We start from the raw sequence: 18067 nt of genomic DNA on the forward strand, positions 1-18067 counted from the left end.
ACACAGCCCTCCCTAATCAAGACTCTACAGGTTTTCTAATTTGAAGGCTCACCTCAAAGTAAAAGTGCAGGTGATGCTGAATGTCACCTTGAAGGAACGAACAGACCAGCTGTGATGATTTACAATGCACGGCTGGATATGCCCGCACGACTACTTTCTATTAGCCCGCCAAAAACTGCACCTGCACATTTGCCTAATTCTGTGCGCACACCTCCATGATAGTGGATGCAATAAAACATACCAAGCATTTGCGCTTACACACAGAGCCTTCGTTATTGTTAAGTGACGGTTACAGAGTTTTTCTCATAATTACTGGATTAATCAAGAAGTAATAAATGTGGAGTGGCTCCACACGGTGTTGATTAACGCAGATGATAGAAGGGCATGGGGGAAACACTGCAGCTATTCCTCGTTATTACCAGAGTGATAGCTGAATGGGAAACCTCCATGCTTGTCTCCTACAGTGCAGCTAAATGATTGACAGACTGGTTGAATATATGTGTGTTTGTTTGTAGGGGGTAAAATTGTCACACAAAGAGGAAGTAAGTTGTTTTCTGACTCCTACTTTCATTTAATCAAGTGACACTGTGTGTGTGTGTGTGTGTGTGTGTGTGTGTGTGTGTGTGTGTGTGTGTGTGTGTGTGTGTGTGTGTGTGTGTGTGTGTGTGTGTGTGTGTGTGCAATCACAGTGACTTTCTTTTCTCTATTACAGCTTTAATCCATCAACTGGCTGTTGCTATGGTGTTTCTCCCTCTGCCCAATCAGAGCCATGCTGCTGAGCACGCTCAGAGATGAGAATCACAGGACAACTGCGTGTCTTTGATACGATGAACAAAAGGATGATGGAATTGGTGATTAAGAAATCTGACAACTAATTTATAAAAGCGAAAAACAGCCCAATTCAGTACATATGCGCTGCAACCTCCCATGAAGTCCTGCAACCAATAGACAACTGTTTCTTGTTTGTTTAGCTTGGGAACCTACTAAAAGCACATTTTAACATATTTTAACCACAGCAGAGGAAAAATTGCCCCGTGTGACTTCAGACAGTTGTTTTTAAACATATATTTTATTTGGATCCCTAATTATGTTAAGTTGTCTGCAGCTACCCGTCCTGGGGTTGATACTTTAAACATAAACAACAAAAATACACAACAAACACAAATAAAGATAAAAAATCTGTATATGCCATAGATCAAATCAAATTAAAACATGCTGTTATGAAGGAATGTCTCTTCTTCCTGTAAATAAGGTTTGCATTAAGATATGCATACCATAATATATAAAGATTAACTACATATACATACAGAACATAATACATATGTAATCCATATGAGACAGGATTGATAAAATCATTCAGTATAGTTGTTTTTCTTGAACATATCTTTTCCAAACCATTTAAAATAAATGTTTCTAATTCATGTCTATAATGTTTTAGGTAAGATGTTTCATGTTAACAATCTAATGTGCTTCACATTAACATTACTTCTGAAAACACACCTGAGTGCAAAGCAAGCTGCTTCATTTCAAACTATTTGTAGTATTTGTATCATGTCCCATGAGCCCCTTGACAACACAGATGTACAGTAATCTAACTGAGAGAAAACAAGAGATTTTATTAGACTATATTATTTGTCAGAAATCTTGAACAGCAACAACTAATGATTTAGTTTAGTTTACTTGGTCTATTGCTGCATCTTTAATACCAAGTTTTAGTTTAGGCTCCTCTTTCCAAGAGTACACTACTGCAGGGACAGGACATTGTCATTTTCACAATCAGTGCCGGGAGTACACACCGGAAGTCTTAAGAAATCGCTGCAAGTCGCTCCCGAAATGATATGCTTGATCCTCCGACTCTAATCCATGTTGTTTATGACTTGAATAAAAAAAATAAAAAAAACATTTAAAAAAAATTGGCTCCCAAAATCGGCCAAAGTCAGTTCCAACCGAAGGTCGGTCCCAACACGAAGTTAATGAAGTCGTATTAAATCCAATGAACTTAGATTTAAGTTTTTCATCCACCAATGTTAGAGTTGGCTCTCAGGGGAGGGGATTAACTACTGGTATTACATTAGGTTTAAGTATTAAATCCACTGACCTTAGGTCTAGGTTTTCTTACCTTTCTCTCTGTCTCCACATATTTTAATGACCAAATCTTGCTATGCGAACTTCCGGCATTGATTCCAAAAATGGCGGTGCCCTGTGACTGCAGTAGCGGGCCTCTTCTTCTTTCAGCTGATAGATTGACCCCATCATTATGTATTTAGTTTTTGTTAAAGTTTGTCATTGGTTACCCAGTAAATTGCCGCTTGCGGATTCTGATTTAAAACATGTCACACCCTACAGGAAAGATGTGAGAATACACCTGACAGCCACCAACAGTCTGTCACAGAACCGCATACCTGACACGCTCCTCCTATTTGATGACACAGTAAAGGGAGTCGGGTGAAATTTTGCTGCGCGGTCCACGCGTTGTCAGCACAAATTGTTTGCAAGAGAGGCGAAATTATGTTAGCAGCAAAAAGATTAATTTTTGATTTTTGTTTCAATTAAAAGTAATTGGACAAGGGATAGGCATGTTAGAAAATTGATGGATGGATGGATGTATAAAAGCAACTGCACACATTTTATTAGTTTTAAACTTGTCTATAAATTTTTAGATTCTGTATAACTGCTACTTTTACTTTAGGTTAGGACACACCGTTAGTCCACTCTGTGCCCTGTATGAACTCCTGCCATCTAAACATACATTTTCTTATGTTTTTAACTGAACTGAAAAGTTTCAAATTAAACATTAATGCTATAAATTACATTGCAATTTATGGTTAAATGCTGTAGAAGACATACTGTTCCTTTGATACAGATACACACATCTAAACACACTTAAGGGACACAGATGATGTCTGCAGTCATTAACCGGTGGAAACTTTCGCTCCCAGGTTATTTGGTCCAAATGGGAAGAATCGATACAATCTTTTTTCACTTTAATTGCAATTTGAATCTCAGAATGCAATTTTACTGTAAATATTGCAAACAAGATACGATGCGCTGGGAATGTTATAAATTGCAGTCGCTCTTGCGATTTTTATTTTTGTGTGGATTTACATAAAACAAGCATGTTGTCCAGAAATCCTGGACAAATGTGGAAATATGCAGATTGTATTAGCTTGCCTAAAATAACAAAAACACGTGACAAGGGTCACACTGTGGCTATGTGATTGAGCGCAAGTGCAAACCTTTTGTGTTGAAACCTCAGCACAAAGCAAGTGGATATTGTTTGTGTGAAACGTTCAGGATCAGGGATAATCAAGAGATCCAAGCCCTTCTATTTAACTGTAAGCAGATCAGAGGTAATTTATCTGTCTTCTCTGAGGGTGACAACTCCTCCAGCTCAATTAATCAATGATGAAAATTTAGCTAAAAGCCACTAGGTAAGCACAAAGACTGAACTAACTGCGTTCTTAAGAGGATAGCTTTAACAATCAGGGCAAAGTGCCTTAGGAAAGCGGTGTATCTGCCCTCTAAGTGATGATTTTGGGTATAGCTGAGCTCCGAAACTCTAAAAAGGCAAGAGTGTCTTCGTGTCTGTGGAAGAGAAAAGAGAGCAGACGCCTGCCTGCCTCTCCCTGTCATATATTCATAAGTGGATTTATCATTTCCAGGCCCTGACCTGTTCTCCCCGGCAGGATGGCCCTGCATCGCCTCAGCCCCGCAGATTTCTGCTAACCCTGACCATGAAACATCTTTGTCCAAATCACACAGCCTGTGATCTCAGTGTGCCACTAAGGCTGCTAAACCTGACAACGCTTCTTTTATGTCTTTTATGGCTGCTTTTTGCAACAGTATAGGGAGAGGATTGAGTGATTATATATTGTATATTTAGAACCTTTTTTTCTCAACTCCGTAACAATTTATCTGATATTCAGTTCTGACTGTGTTGAATTCACTTTAAAAATATTTTTAAACTTGAAAGGTGACCAATTAAAAGCTCGGTTAAATACAGTAGCTTACAAAGGTATTAACTGTATTCCCCTTAAACCGTTTCACATTTTGGCAGGTTACAATCACATACTTCAATGTAATTTATTGGGATTTTATGCGACATAGCAACACTGTGATTTGCATTTGTATTCAGCTCTATAGAATCAATGCTCTATAGAGCCACCTTGTAAACCTACAATTCTGTAATTTTTGCCACTTCCTTTTTTGCAGAATTGCTTTCAGACTAGGGATGACGTGTTCAGACTGAGCGTTGTCGCAGTTTGGAGTTTCAGTTTATGTCTGAGTCGAACATAAACTGAGCATCTTCTATATTTTTAAGGTGTTCCCTATATGGCTAGTGCCCAGTTATAAAAACAGGTTATAAAGCTTTTTCAACAAGGGCTTGTTTCCTTCAACTCAATCAGAAATGCCAGATGACTGATAGTTGTGCTGTCCACACTTTCTCCCTCCTGAGCTGTTGATCTCTGCAGCCCTTTTTTAGAGTCATCAAATGCCTCTTGGCTGATTCTTTGAACAATTACGTGATTTGTGAATGCACAGAACAGCAGCAGAACAGTTAAAGGGGGTTGAAAACAAATACACACTTTTAAAATAATTATTTTAGTTCCTGTTGCATAAAATTCAAATATAAAGCAGTGCTATTACTATTGCAGCAGAATGAATGACTTTGGTTAGAACTCAACATATTGTTCTGACCATGATTTGGATTTTGACTTTTCTCGATCTGAATTATTCGCTTGCTTCTCGCACACAAACGAAAATGAGGTCTACCTTTGCTGTCAAGGTATTTAACACCTCTGTTTCACATCTATTTAAGCAGCAAACCTACATTATTATCATGGCTCTTCATTCCCAAAAGCCCAAACGTGTCATTGCCCATTTCACACATCCTGCCACCATCTTCTCCTCTTTTTCTTCCCTCCCTTTTTCTCTCTTTCATAACCTTCTGCTGCCCTGCATGTCTTCATCTTGCTCCTTTTTCTACCTCTTTGCTGTCCTTGCAGTCCAACACGGTCCAATGTGTTCTTGCATTCCAATAAACGCTGTGTGTTTGTGTGACACAGGCAGTCCAACGAAGGTTGGGTGATTAACTCTGATAGCCACCAGATGCCTAACTTAGAGGTAGAGTCGGAATTTATATCCAGTTAGAACGCTTTTTAAACACTTTAGATGGACAGCAATGTGTGACGAGTCCAGAATTAAAACAAAGGAGAGTGACACATAAAAGGGTTTTGAAGTGGTAGGGGGACCCCAGAGGTAAACTGTGAATTTTGTACATTGTGTGCAGTAAATGGTGGCTTTGTTCTTTAAAGGGGACATGTTATGTATTCCTCCTGAGCTTGTTTTTTGGAGAACAAACAGCACATGAGTGAAGGCAGATGACGGTCACATTTCTTCAAAATGGCTGGGATGTGACCTCAGATCAAAGCTTTGATTTGCCACAAGCTGCAGATGTTGTTTGCTCTGTGGTTTTTGTGTGCATGTGTGTGTGAGAGACAGTAAGGGCATGGAGGTAAGTGCGGATATTAGTTTTTCTGGACTGAGAGGGCCGATTAAATGACCACAGTTTATCTGTATGGGTGCATGTTCATTTTGTGAATGTGTATGTTCGCTGAAATCATGTCTCTCAGATTGTGAACTCAACAGGCAGATGGCTTGGAGGTAAAGTGGGACTGGTTCTTGTTTGACCATTAAGACCTTTTAGGGAACTCAGCAAAAAATATCCAGCTGAACATAATACTGTTGTTAGCTGGGAAACAACAAAGTGGCAGATAAAATTATGTCTGAATAGAACAGATTGGATCTATAAAGCAGTGTAATCATTTCTAGTTAAAACTGAAAAAATAGAAAATGGTCATTAACTGTGTATAACATTCATCTAAAAAAATCCAATGGTATCATGGTATGTATGCAACCATTTAAAGTATGGTCCAAAATCACTTTTCTTTAAACAGAAAAGCAACAATTATTCATACTTTTTTAAATTAAAGTAAATTAGTGATGACAACTCTGAATATTTTTTATTTTGCTATATAATATGATTAAAAATGTTACTAAACTTAATTATAGATATAAACTCACAAGACTCATAGCACAAGTCCTACCAGCTAATTAGTCAGGTAATCAGCTGAGGTAGCAAACCTCCAGTCAGTTGCTCAAGAGACAGGCTGCATTAACTGTAGTTTTAGTTGCTCCTCTCTTCATGCCATAACTGTCCATGTTCTTCAAAACAGGAAACAGACAAATATATTTCTTATAAAGGAGCGACTAGTGTAAGGGCCTTCTTTGAATCAGCTGACAGGTTGGTGTGCAGTAACACCATGGTGAGGTATGGTGTCAGACATAACTCACTCCCAACCTTTCTCTGGATTTTAATTAAAATGACTTTTTTTACAATAGGAATGGTATGACAGAAAATGAATTGCCTAACTACATAATTAACAAATATTCAGGGCTATTCTAGCTACCTTTGGCTGCAATAATTACAAAATCACCAAAGATGGTGAACTAACTAAATGCTATAAAAACACACACCATAAAAACGATAAAGCACTATTAAGAAAGAGCACGCAAAAAGCAGTAACGCAGCAACAAAAATTGAAAACGACTTAAAACCAAGGAGTATACATACTAGGAAAGGTTCTTGGTGAATGGGAACAAAGTATGTGAACTGATTGACTGCAGCTGAGCCAGAGGAACCAGAGGTTTGGGGAACTAGAAAATGGATGTAATAACAAAAAAGACCAGGAAAGCTGAGCAACTATCGCACAAAAAGTTTTTACTGACAATGGCCTACACAACAAATTCTTCAACTAATAAAATAAAGACATATATATTTTTTTCAAAATAGGCAATTCTTTTCTTTGCCATTTCCTGCAATCCAAATAATTTTTTAGCTGACCCTTCTATCTAAAACTTCTCAAATTTGAGGTTCACTTTGTGGGGCATTGTAGGATTCAGTATCTTACCCAAGGTGTGTTGGTCATCAGAACTGGGAAAGTTGAGAAATTACCCTCTGGTTGACTGTTTCTGAAACAGTTTAGTTTGGACACGTAGGACATTCTCTGTGAAATTAACATTATCATTGTTGAATTTATAGATTGTTCTCTTTAAGCAATGTTAGATATTGTTAGATACTGCTGCATTTGTCCCACTGCATTTATCACTGCTTCAGCTATGATTAGGATATTTTGCTGTGCTACAATGTCAGTGTTTTATTGGTCAAGTCAATGCCTTTGTCTAAGCTGAATTAATCTCTTGTACTTGTACTAGGACTCTTGTACTAAGCACAAGTACCTAACGAAGTTTTCTTTGATAGCCTAATGAAAGCATTTACCTTGATGCAGATAAAAACAGAAAATGTACTAAGTAATAAGAGTTTAATTTCACTGATTTCTACAGTTAGAGTAAACATATATGTTTTAAATCTTGGTTTTAAATGTCTTTGTCTAATAAACCAACAAAAATAATTAATAGAAAATTATTTCGCAACTTAAAAACTGATGCAAATCAAAATAACTGGAGGAAAAGCTGTTTTCAGTCAGTGCGTCTATTACCACACATGTGAAGTTGACTGTTTCTGATATCAGCAGCTCCAAGTAATATGAGAAAAACAAATCCTACAAATGTTGTTACAAAGAAAAACAATGAACTTCTCAATTAGCAATCCTTGCATAACCAAAGTTGCTATTAGGAAAATATCTACACAAACCCTCAGCCACTTGTGGCAAACTGCATCTGATTCTGCCTAATTGGCAGGTCATGTGACCAAATGTTGTCTCCTGAGACTCTCCCAGCGGAAACCCATTTTCACTTAGAAATTCCCAGATGCATTCTATAATCACTGAGCTGCAACTTGCAGAGAGTGAAATTATGTGCCAACTCCACAAATGTCTACTTGAGGGTATCTAAAATGCACATTTTTGTGCTGGTGGTCTTAATACTACATTGTTATAATCAGAATGCAACAGGGTACACATTGTCTGCAAAAATAACTGAACTCTTTTAACTTGACAAAAAAAAAAAAACTGGCTCAAACAAAAACATCTGCTTTGCTAGTGAGGAGTCCATAGCAGTTAAATGCTGTATGTAAGGCTGCAATGTTACGAAAAGTGGGCTGCACTTTTAAATCAAGAGGGTAGTGATGCTGAGAGGGGTTAAAGTTGTCATGTCATGCTTGCTGGGGTAGCAAGATGAAATAGAGACCACAGCATAACTAAAACCCAATTAATTGCATTCTACAGATTTTTTGTTACCTTGGTTCTATTAACGTTTTGTCATGGGTTGTTTATAGTCAATAGTAAATTATGTCTGTAGATCTGTGTCCTATGATTACCAAAGCAAGAGCTTCAAGATCCCATCTTTTAAGTTTGCTGATAAACAATAATTTCCTCTAAGTCCAAGACTGTTGTCTAGTCCATACTTCTGAACTAGACAACAGTGGACTGCTCCCTCCCAGCTGGGGGTCAGTCTTTGCTTGAAGTGGAGGTGTTTAGATATGCTGATACCTTATTCATGTGTTATGGTACGATGGAAGAGAAGATGGACAGATAAAATGTCACCCCAGCTACAGAAATACAAGTGGCTGCTGCTCCAGTCTATCATGGTAATGAAGAGATGAGCCAAAAAGGAAAGTGTTTGATTCAGTAGCCTGTTTTGATCCAGAGGGTGTTTAGAGTAGAACCGTGGCTCCTCTGCATTGAAATGGGTGGTTTGGAAACACCTTGGGTTCCTCTTGAACGAGCCGGAGAGTGTGGGCTTCCCCTCAAGGAGCAGTTACCTCCACTACTTGATCTCAGATAATTAAAAGATGGTGGCTGAACAGATGGACGGTGATCACTGCCTGTTTGCCAGGAATGGATATGTCACAGTTTAAAACTTCTCCGTTCTTATCTGAACATCATGTATCTTCCATCAAAGGCGAAAACATATGTATAAAACAACAAAGGGAACAGTGAGAACCAAACAATGATAACAATGATTGGAAGGATGTGGGATTGATACAGGAAATCTAGTTTGATCATATGTGGTCTATAAAAGCTTTCAGAAACCAAAGGATGTTGTATTATTCACCACCAATAACCAATAAACAGTTCCAGTAACCAACAGAAAATCAGTAAGGTCATCCTTGTTTGGCATGGTGCTAATTTCTTGATATTTAATCGGGGTGACCCTATAAATGTCTCAGTTGTTGTTTGACCTCCACCGCTACTTGCCAACAAGCCTTTTGGAGCTTCAAACAATCCCATTGAATTTGCCAGAATAATAAAAACAATCTTTCTGCCTCCCTCCTCTGTTCTCCTCACCATCTTTTCTCATGTCTGTACCCTCTCCCCTCGCCTTCTTTCCTCTCTCTTTGTCCCTGTTGGAACACCGTGTTTGTTTAATATGGCGTCTCCATGGTTGCCCGTCTGCCACACTGATGTAATGTCATTAATCATCAACTTTATCATGCTGCGACCTAGACGCATGTATGCAGCCATGTCATTTTACGCAGCATAAAGGAGGAGGAGAGCGGTACACTTAAAGATATTGAATAGTAACAGTAAGCAGGCTCACATTTTCATTTATCCTTAAGGGATGTCTGCATTTTCAAGTGGAAAATAAGAAGTTACATAAATATTTCAAGTACTATGAGTGTTCTTTTCTTTTTCCTCCTTATACCCTTCCATCTCTTCATGAGATTGCCCGCTCTCTTTTGGTTAACATGACAACAGACTGGCAATGTCGCGCCTCCTGCTCTGGTGACATCACCACAGGCGCCAAGCCAATCCCTGAAAAACCTCTTTATCATCTCTCTCTCTCTCTCTTCCTTGTTCTTTCCCTCATGGGCATATTGATCTGGAATACAAATCACAGATGCAATAAAAAGGGTTGGTGGAAAAGTGCTTGGTTAAAAAAGAGGTGGAGTGGAGGAGGAACAGAGAATAAATGAAAGGGGGGGTGACAGAAAGCCTCACTAGCTCTGAGCTACCACCACTTCCTTTGGATGCCTGAAATGAAGTGTATTTCCATTCTTATGTCCTTAACTTTGACGTGTTTTTTAAAATGCAGAAAGGCAGAGCAATTTATCCCCTTTGGCATGAAAGGCTCAACTGAAGATATTTTGTACGGAGTATGTTACTGAAAACTTAGAATTAACAAGTGTGATTGAAATGGTAAATGTTCAAAAACAGGACGCTTTATAAAATGTTGCTTTACCAATTACATCTCAAAGGAAAATAGAATAAACTGGCAACTTTTATAAAACACTGTGAACTCTTTAGTGGGACGTGCAAATTAGGGCTCAGCAAAATAAGAGTTTAGAAATGTTTGTTGGCCAGATAGATCCATTCAGGAGGTGAGGGTTACTGGTCTACAGTCGTTCAGGCTTGCCACTGTGAATGTTTTAGGGATGGGGATGATCATGGCGGCCTACAGGCAGGTGGGGATCACCACCTGTTTGAGAGGTGTTAAAGATATATGTCAGCACTTTGGTGAGCTGGTGCAGTCCCTCATCTCACAACTAGGGATGCTGTTGGGTCCAGCAGGTTTGCGGCGATTATTCCTCTGGGGGGTCCTCTTCACTTCTGCTGAGGTCACACTGAGGTTTTCTTCTCCTGGTGGCAGGGTGATCCTGGTGCTGAGGGAGGTGTTTGGGTCCTCAAAGTGGGTGTAGAAGATGTTGACTGTGTCAGGCAGAGAGGGGTCACTAGGCCTTGTGCATCCTTGGTGTTATAGTTTGTGATGCTCTTTATGCCTCTTCATATCCTCCATAGATTGTTTACAGTCCTGGATCCTCTGGGCATATCTCTGGATCCCGTGGCCATTTTCAGTCCTGCAGTCAGCACTATCCAAGCCGTCTTGAGTGCCAATCTGTCACCAGATCTGAATCCAGCATCCCTGGCTTTCAGCAGAGTCCGGACCTTCACATTCAGCCAGGGCTCTGGTTCAGATAAAATGTGTGCATTCTCTGCACACTTCTGGATGTAGCCGAGGACAGCAGATGTGTGGTCATCTAAATCCACCTCTCCTCCATAGACCGCTGCCTGTCTGAAAGCCTGCTAGTCTGTGCACCTGAAACAGTCCTGCAGTGCTGGGACGGCAACACTTGGCCACAAAATAATGGTCCTCTGTGTTAGCGTGTGTCCTTCACATTTCATCATTTCCCTGGAAACCTCCAGCCCTGATCGAAGTAGGTCTATCTTGTTATCAGACATTGGACAGGAACAGGGACAGAATCTGTGGTTTCCTAGCGTTAGCTTTTGGCCTGGCTAGCAGGCTGGTCCATTTGCCCTTATTCTGCTTTCGTGCCCACCCCTTCATCTGTCCAGCATGATCTGTTATGCCAATCAGTTCAGGAGCTTCAATAAAGCTCTCAGTCCAAGCGCCATTCTTGCTGCTGCTGCTGTTGTTGTTGTTCTCGTGGCTGAACCATCCCTTATTTTAATAAGTTCAAGTTTAATCAATTTCAAGTCAGAACTCTGCTTTGGCCAGTCCAAAACATTGATATTACTTCAGGTCAGAAGAAACATGCTGGTAAATTTAAATTTACTTCAAACCTAAATCTTCCAAGAGTACAAATATTTTTTTGCATATGGAAGCTATTGGTTTAATCACATAGGAAAAATAGCAGGCGCAAATAAACAGTTTATTTCTGCATTTTGCATGTGCCCAGCAGCTGTACCGGTATTCATTCTAAACTTTTGGGTTGAGGGGGCCTTTTGAAATCAAACTTTAGGGGGTGATTGTGTTAAATTTGTCCCATTTACAACTCAGAAAGTCCCAACTCCAGTTATAAATCCAATGCACTTTCACAATAGTATTTAATCCTTTTATGGCAAATTGTTATAGATGCTGTTTGTTTCATCTTCAACTAAAAATACTATTCAAATTATATTTGAGCAAAGTTTCTCCCTTATAACAGCAACAACATGGTATTTGTTGTGCTCTGCTACTAAAATCTAACCCTTTCTTACAGTACTGATGGTGCCATCACCACCATATGGGGCAGAATTCATCGCCTTGCAAAAACAAGTCAATGAGGGAGAAGCTTTGTGGTGTCAGCACATGTTTCACATATTTCTGAGACACCAGATAAGCCCTCTAAACATTTAAACCTTCTCCTGTTTCTGGACCTAATTATAGATGCAGGTCTGGAAATGGAAACATGCACACACTGTTAAAGAAGTCCTGTAACAAGCCTGTTTAAGCCATTATAACTCCAGTGTAAAAGTGACTCTGGTCTTTTGGGAAGTGGACTGCTCTGTACAGACATTCCCTCACACACGCACACACACACACACACACACACACACACACACATACAGGGTAGTCTATAGGGAAGCGGTCCATGGAGCACACACATCAAGACTGGCCTAGATAGATGGGATGGCAGGGGACGCAAACACATAACAGCCTCTTCTTTTTCTGCACATGGACAGTCAAGGACACTTTCATGGCCTATATATAGTTGGGTCATTTCATACCAAACCTTACTCCTGTATTTCTATAAAAAGTGGGGAAGATGAGAGTAACAAAGAAAAAAGAAGGAAGAGAAACATAAAATTGATCCAAAACTGATTCATTCCCACCCAATGAAGATGGAGTGGGAAAGGAGATTGGACACAGAGAAGGAATAAAAAAAAAGTGCTGGGGCATTCACCCATTGAATAAGATCCACTGACTATATGGAAAACTAGACCTCTTCAGGAATTTGGACCTGAAGAGGTCTACTTTTCTTTTGAAGAGGTCTAAGAGTTCGGGATGTAGTGGCAACATCCCAGTAAGAACATGGTGTAAGGAGAGTTATGAAAAATGTATTACCTAATTAGTGAATTATTCCCTAAACCACTGCGACTCTGTCTACGTTCACACTGCAGCCTGAAGTGACGCAATTCCGATTTTTTGCCCATATGCGACCTGTATCTGATCTTTTCATGACAGTCGGAACAACACAGATCGGATTTTTTCAAATGTGACCCAGGTCACTTGGATATGTGGTCCTGAATCCGACACATATCTGATTTTTTCAAATGCGACCTGTGTCTGTACGGCCGGGTCGCATTAATCTGACCGGTATGTCATTGATACTTGACAAATGTCACTAACGTTGGACCTGGCTATGCCAAAGAGGTTGGCTATTGTGCGGTAACAAACACCTGTTGAAAGTCAATACAGCACCACCGCAACGTGTTTACTCGTTGCTATGTCCCCCGAAGATGTGTGTTTTTACGTGAGAGTGCTAAAGAGATCCGTTCAGACGCACATAAAGGTTGCTTTTGTCATTAAAAAATTATTAATGAAGTCCGTATCAGTAAAGCCGCTCACATCGCTAAAATTTGGCTCTCTTCCTTTTCAATCTTCTTAAAAAGATTGCGTTGGTAATGTGCTGACTTGGTTGCGACAAACCTGAATGTTCTTGTTGATTGCCTTAAACATTTGTTTAGACATCCCTGCTGCTGGGAACTTTTCTCCATATGGTGAATATGGCTTTAGGAAGAATATATCTGACCTTTAACTGATACCCACTCTTTAACATAAGCTTCCCCTTTCAGTGTGATTTAGATCAGGGGATAATGCAGGATAGTCCAAATGATGGGATTTATTCTCATGACAGACGCAGAGCATTGTTCTGTGAAAGACCCAGTCATCAACTCAACACCTGCCCATACCCAGAGCCATGCCCTGTGTCTTCACAGACAAAGGAAGATCACTGGATCCTCCAGCTCCATGCATGTGAAAGGTCTTTCTCTTGCAGTGATTGTATGTTGGGAGAGCACTTACTTCATTCATCTGCCATATTCAAAGACAGAAAGGCTTCTTGTCTTTAGTATCAGGGCATCATGACAATGGGAAAATCGGACAGATAACATCACAGCTAAATTTATGCACAAATTACATTTGACATTTTATGAGAATTGACATTTGAAGGCTAGTTGTCTCGAGTTTAAATGCTGCTGTATTCTATTTTTTGCATTTTGAAGTGCATCCCCTAACTGGATACTAACCCACAACAACAAGATGTTGGTTAATGTTTGGTAGTAGTGCATATAGTAGTGTGTTTGTGTGTGTGTGTGTGTGTATATATATATATATATATATATATATATATATATATATATATATATATATATATATATATATATATATATATATATATATATATATATATATATATATATATATGCATTATTGAGTAATTCTCACAGCAGTTACCCACTACTCATGTTACTTAATCTCAACTTATGCTCCGTCTACACTAGCTAGAAGATTCACTCACCTCAGCATGCGAGGCTGCCAGGAGAGGCTGATCAGTGGGGGATTTAGAGCTATTTTCTGAGTAATTCAGCAAATATTCGTAAGACCGCTTAAAACATTAAAACCTTCAGCCGAAGATGGTCATTAAGTTTGGGAATAAAAATAATCAAAACTTTGATGCTTTGATAAAACAAACATCTGAGTTGCAAACATTTACACCATTCATCCTCAACAATATCTAATTTAGAAACAGGCGGAGGTCATTATACATGACAAAGCATTCATTTCTTTGATGGGAAGTGATGTTTTTCCAAATGTGTTTAATTTATTCACACTTAGACCCACTGAAAAAGTGTTTTTAGATACACCAACATGTGCAACTAGGTAATGTGACAGCAGTTTTAGAATTACTTCTATAATCCAGCCTTTCTAACAGGTCGATTTCATTGTTATTCTAAACAAGGTGGCATCCCTGGTGCAACTGCCCTTTGCTCTCTCATGCTGAAGTGTTACTTAACCTTTTCAGTCTGTCTGTATTGCTGCATAGTAGGAAAAGTGGCAGACAGTGACCTGTGCCCTAGGCTATGCAACAGGCTTTTGTAGGCCATGATTCGTAGCTGTAAGAGGATATCTGACAGGTTCTGGCCCTAGACACACACATGCACACAAATTGAAACTGCCCCCAGAACAAGGAAATCTACACAGATACACAACAGCACACACAGTGACAAATGAACAGAGAGAGTCACATCACACACTTCTTCGTTTAATCTGTCTTTCCTGGGTGTTGTCACCCAGCAGGGGGACGCTCACAGCGTACAGCGTGTGTGATGATGTGTGAGTTTTTGTGGTGATGCGTGCAGACCCACTCCTCTGTAGTGCAGCTATTCATCCATGACAAGCCCACCACAGGCCTGACTAACGAGACTGCCGGAACTGTGAACCTGCTGAAAGCACGGCTGAGCATCCTTTTGTGCTTCAAACCTTACTTCCTGAGAGACAACTGTGCCAAAAAAAATTAGGTAAAAAGCAAGCTTCATGTCATGTGTTGTTAAAGGAGAAGTATATGATGTTCTCTCACACAGAGAAATATAACTTTTAACATCTTTACTAGACGCTTATGTCAACCAGAAGTTTTAAATCTTTATCAATTTGCCAAAGTAGTGATTAAACTTTGGCTGCGCCTGAATTGTTTAATCAGTATTGACATAATGAAAGACCATAGCAAAAAAAAAAAAGGAAAGTGTAAGTTTAAATTACATTTATTTCTTAAGGAAGATAAAAGTGTTGTTTGTTAAAAACAAAAAACTATTACAAATAATTGTACTCAAATCCAAATTTGTGTTTTTCCTCTGTGTGGGGTTACTGAAACAAAATATGAATTTGTAAGCCTTCTAAACCAGAGCAAATGCCAAAGGTGATCAGCAGAGGTTTTAGAATCCTAAATTGTAGTGCAAAAATACTATAACCTCATTGAAACAAATTCAACTTGAATGTATCCAGTTGGTTGCATTAGACAGCGCAATAAAAAAGTAATTAGCCCCTTTCAGAGTGGCGGTTGGGTTCTTACATCGCTGTGAAGGATTTTTATCTCAATCTTCGTTTAATTTATTAACATTAGTAGATTCTTAAGCATCATTGGGATATTTAGGGTAATGAATTTTAGACGTAAATTCAGGATCTTCAGCTGAGCTACAACCCCCTCCACCCCTATCTCCTCCTTCACGCTCGCAGACTCCACCTAGCTTATCTCCTCGGCTCCACCACCAGCGTCTGGATCCCGGGGGAACACAACACTAATCCTAAAATCAACATCCAAGCTCATAGACATTCACAACTTTCACGTCTTCTGCCGGGATCCGAGCGCCAAAGAACTTTCTGATTCATGTCAATAAATCTTTCTAATTGCCCCTTCTGTCTGTGTGAGTCTGTCTAGGTTGAATTGCTACCGCATCACACCCAGGATTCAAGTCAACTCTTTCTTATTGCTGAATTATGAACACTGACCGTAACTGAGGTAAGGCGAGACTGTGGTGCTTTAGATGTTGTTGTGGGTTCTTTTCTGACCTCCTGGATGAGTCGTCACTGCTAATGGAGTCATCTTGGTTGGCCGGCCACTCCTTGGAAAGTTTACCACTGTATTATGTTTTTCCATTTGTCAATAATGTGTCTCTCACTGTGGTTCAATGGAGTCCCAAAGCAGTAGAAATGGCTTCTTACCCTTTTTCCAGAATGATAGATGTCAATGAACTGTCCATATTATAGATCACCACATAATGCATTGTTTTTTAGGATCTTTTAGCATACTTCATGGTGTCAGACAGGTTCTTTTTACAATATTATTTGATCCTACAAGCCAGGCAACAATCAAGCCAGGGATGGCTAATACAATTAGACTTAAAATGTGTAACTCATGATTTAACAAGAGGGGTTGGTACTTTTTTTTTCTCATTGGAACAGGCTGGTTTGGATGGGTTCTTTCCCCTAATAAATTATATAATTATTTAAAAAACTCCATTTTTGTATTTACATAGGTTACCTTGGTCTGATGTTAAATGGGCTTTGATCAAAAACTGATGAAATCTTTGCGGGGAAAAAACTTTTTGTATTGGAAAAATAATAATAAAAGCTCATAATCATGTAATGTTGTAGGGGTTTTACAAAAATATACTGCTTTTCAATTAGATTTGACAACTAAGTCTTAAATTAGAAAATTTCTCTAAAAATCTGCAATGCACCTTAGGCTAAGAAGGACAGTAGCCGCTAGGAAACATTTTGGGAATTATTGTGCTAAGGCATTTAGAAAAACCTTCAAATTAGCCATGACCATTAGCATGCTTTCTATGCTAGGTTTGTAATGCACTATGGACTGCTTAGATTTAGAATACGACTTCTGAACACTTTTGGCTTTTATTATTTGTATTGTTTTCTTTTACATGTCATGTTGGATGCTTCTAATGTACTTTAGCTAGTTACGATACATTAATATTTAACTTGTTCACATGTAAAAAATGGATGCTGTCCCTTTTAAATAGGAAACTGAACTTTACCACCTTACAAATTTCTGTTGGAGTCGTAATTATATTTGCTGTGACAAATGTCTTAAGAAAACAGTTAACTGACATGTAGTGCGCCTTATAGCTAAAACATAACTTTGATGTTTGGTTGACCAAACGTGCAGAGGATAAACATAACTGTTCACTTTTGTCTTCTCTATTGTCACACAGAGCTTGTCTTGGGAGCCTCTTGAGGAGCCAGGTCAGAGTTGAACGCAGAATTTTATGATGTACAGAAAGGCACACAGCTGCCATGTCGTGAAAAAGCTGGTAGCACCCCTGCAGAGGGCCTGAGGGTAACAAACGTCCTCCCTCCTCTGTTCATTTGCTTCCTCCATCGTTCTCTTCTTTTTCTTTTCTTTAAACCGTCTGAAATAAGCCTCATAAAAGAATAAATTATGCCTGTATGACTAGTGGGTGGTGAAAAATCCTGTCTGTAGAAGAATATGTATGTGCCACTTGGTGTTCTGGTGTGTATATGGATGTGTTGGATTAGAACTGCTAATGAGGGCAGGGAATTCCACTGTCCCACTGCAGGACCTTCACCCCTCTGGAGCCTGAACAACTGGAACAGACAGCAGGGCGCTGCTCTTAAGCTGTAGCTTCACTGCATGTCATTCTATAGATGCTTCATAGAGGTTCACCTAAGCTTAACACACAGGTGACAGATCACAGCAAAATTGGACTTTAAATCATCTAAGAGAAATGTTGACAAACTCTTTGCTTCACTTCCTGCATCAATTTCTATTTCTTCCTGAAGGTTTTTTGGT

The 18067-nt window shown here is 39.2% G+C and overlaps 1 long non-coding RNA gene across 1 annotated transcript in view; it reads left to right on the forward strand.

Annotated features, from left to right (window-relative positions):
* The window catches only part of LOC118566565, a 115302-nt gene extending 97728 nt beyond the window's left edge, over positions 1–17574 (forward strand). The window contains exon 3 of the long non-coding RNA XR_004933117.1: positions 17469–17574. This is a non-coding gene — a long non-coding RNA (uncharacterized LOC118566565). The remainder of the gene's footprint in view (positions 1–17468) is intronic.
* The last annotated feature ends 493 nt before the right edge of the window (positions 17575–18067 follow it).

This window comes from Fundulus heteroclitus, chromosome 17, assembly GCF_011125445.2.
Source record: "Fundulus heteroclitus isolate FHET01 chromosome 17, MU-UCD_Fhet_4.1, whole genome shotgun sequence".
Taxonomy (NCBI): domain Eukaryota; kingdom Metazoa; phylum Chordata; class Actinopteri; order Cyprinodontiformes; family Fundulidae; genus Fundulus; species Fundulus heteroclitus.